The sequence below is a fragment of the Muscardinus avellanarius genome, assembly GCF_963383645.1.
Source record: "Muscardinus avellanarius genome assembly, chromosome: 5".
NCBI lineage: Eukaryota > Metazoa > Chordata > Mammalia > Rodentia > Gliridae > Muscardinus > Muscardinus avellanarius.
In genome coordinates, this window is record NC_137790.1 from 71900710 (window position 1) to 71903586 (window position 2877).

At 40.3% G+C, this 2877-nt stretch overlaps 1 pseudogene across 1 annotated transcript; it reads left to right on the plus strand.

Moving 5' to 3' along the window:
• Nucleotides 1-963: 963 nt before the first annotated feature.
• On the plus strand, nt 964-1502 carry LOC308263521 (RNA-binding protein 7-like; annotated as a pseudogene). Its single transcript has one exon. The product of its transcript is annotated as an RNA-binding protein 7-like (transcript).
• Nucleotides 1503-2877: the final 1375 nt, after the last annotated feature.

Consider the following 2877-nt stretch of genomic DNA (forward strand, 5'->3'; position numbering starts at 1 on the left):
CTCCGAAGTCTCTGTGGACTTGCTGCCACCTTCTCCCATAAGAAAGTGGTGAGATTAATGAATTTTCTCAATATTTGCTGGACAGCTGTTGTTTTTGATAAACTGGGAGATATGGTAGTTAACAGCCAAGACAACTCAGAAGAGATTACAATAAGATGGGGGAGAAGATAAACAGAAAGCATACGCTTTCATACAATAATGAGAATATGCAGAACCAACCAAGAGCTAAGGTGAAGGAGAGAGGGCTCTGGATGGCCTGATTTTTTAAAGTGGGACTGGATGTAGAGTGACAGGAAGAGAAAGGACATTCAAGGGGCACTGTATGCCCAAGGGCAGGCAAAGGGAAACCAAGGAAGACTGCTACCCTGGAATACCTGAGTGCTGGTTTTAGATTTGGAATGGGTTTGATAGATGGCAGGAAGTACCCAAGTTATGAAACAGCCTCTTGTTTGAAGTGTATAAGAATGAGTTTGGCCTTTCAGAGGCGCTAACAGGATGGAACCGGGCCAGGAGTTATGACAAATAAGACACTCGGGGAGTGATGAAATCTCTGATGCCATGGTACCCGTGAAAACTGCAAGGACGGGTGCATTTGAACAACCTTGCGAAATCCTAACTGTCAGTGCACTGGGGCAACATTGCTGCTCAAGCAATTCCGCTGCTGTTGCCTCTGGGTTTCTGTGCAATAGCTTTTATTTTTGGCTTCTTTCCCAAAACCTGCTTTATTCAACGCAGCGTCAGGTTTGAATTGCTCTATGCCGATCTTTGGAAGGCCCTCCAGAAGAATGCACTATTTCTAAATACTTGTGCACATAAAAATGAGCAAAGTTTTAAGCTGAGTGTGGTGGCACACACTTGTACTTGGAAAGCTGAGATCAGAGGATTTCAGGGTTATGGTCAGCCTCAGCAATTTAGCAAGGCTCCCTACAATTTAGTGAGACACTGTTTCAAAAAAAAAATGGAATGGGGGCAGCTCAAGAGATTGACTGTGCTCTCTTTGTGGGCAACCTTAAAACCAAAATTATCAGTCACCAAGGAACTCCTTTTCAAGCTTTTCCATCAGACTGGGCCAGTAATAAAGGCGAAAATTCCAAAAGATAAGGATGGTAAACCAAAATGGTTTGTGTTTGTGAATTTCAAGCATGAAGTATCTATTCATTATGCTATGAATCTACTTCATGGCCTCAACTGTTGGGGAGGCTCACCAAAATTCAATTTAGATCAGGAAGGAGTCATTCCTCGCAGGATGTCACTTTGCCATACCCCCAGTATCATGTTAGAAATTTAAGTCCAACCCCCACATCTCCTAGCAGCAGGTAAGAAAGGCCTGTGGACAGCATAACTCCATCAGCACAGATGATTCAGAGATCATTTTCTTCTCCAGAAAATTATCAGAGACAAGCAGTGATGAGCAATTTTTTGAGACAGATATCACAGGGTGGGAAATTTGGTTCTCCATATGTGGATCAGTCAGAATGTTCACCATCAGCTCAGTCACATAATCATACGTGTGTGTGTGTGTGTGTGTGTGTGTGTGTGTGTATGTGTGTGTGTGGTACTAAGGATGGAACCCAGAAGCATTCCACCTCTAAACAACATCCCCAGCCCTATTTTTTAATTTTTTACTTTGAAACCGGGTCTCACTGAGTTGCAAAGGGCCTCACTAAGTGGCTGAGGCTGTCCGTGAACCATGATCCTCTTGTCTCAGCCTCCCAAATGCTGGTATTACAAGAGTGCACCACCACGCCCGGCACATAATAGTCATACTTTTAACCAGTCTCCAAGCTCCCAGTGGTGCCAAGATACACCTTCTTCACAGCATAAAGTCAGACGGAATCCTCATCCTTACGTATCAGATAGACATTATAGCCATGAACAGCGTTACAGTGATCATGGGCCTGACCACCATTATAGAAGGAGCAGAAAGTATGAACATAGTAATTATGATGGTTGGAGCCATGCCTATGATAACAGAAGAGACAGCAGTAGAGATGGAAAAGGGTGCTTCTTTCAACACTAACAGATGTTAAAGGACATTGTTTTATGGGATTATTTTAGGCCTCTTTGACCAAGTTGGTCTAGAAATATTTGAAAAAACTATACAAAGCAGCTTTACAAGTTGCCACATTTTTTATACATTTTTAAAAAATCTATAGCTACAGTTTAATACAGAAGAGAGAAGAACTGAAGTTTTAGTTTTATTATCTTAATAACCTTTTGCAACCAGGCATGGTGGCACACACTTGTAATCCCAGCATTTGGGAGGCTGAGACAGGAGGATCAAGGTTCATGAAGCCTCAGCTACTTAGTGAGGCCCTTTGAAACTCAGTGAGACTCTGTTTCAAAAATAAAAAATAAAAATTGGGCTGGGGTTGTAGGTCAGATTAGAATGCCCCTGGGTTCCATCCCCAGTACCGGAAAAAAAAAAAAAAACATTTTTGCCTCAGGGTTTTATGAAGAAGGAAAGGTTTTATGCAAAAGAAAATGTCACAATTCCTAGTCATTGTAGACAGTTTAAGAATTTCAAATTGTACCAAGTGGTTATATTATAAAGCATATATTTTAATTATCTGTTATTCCTTGTATTGCAAGAAATTTATTAGTGAATCAAATTTTTGTGTGTATGATAGAAAACATCCAAGTTGATAGTCTGAAATGGCTATCTGTATTTTGTTAATTAATTAGAAAATATAACTTTTCAGTGGTACGTTGTATTAACATTCTATTTGAGGAAGCCTATTGATTAAGTTTGGGGATAAATTATGATGCTTAACTTAGAGAATTTAAGTGTGAATTCTGTGACATCCCCTTTTGAGTTTTCCCCTGTTTGAGCATAAGTGTACACATACTATTCTAAAATTTTTAAATAAAAGAGAA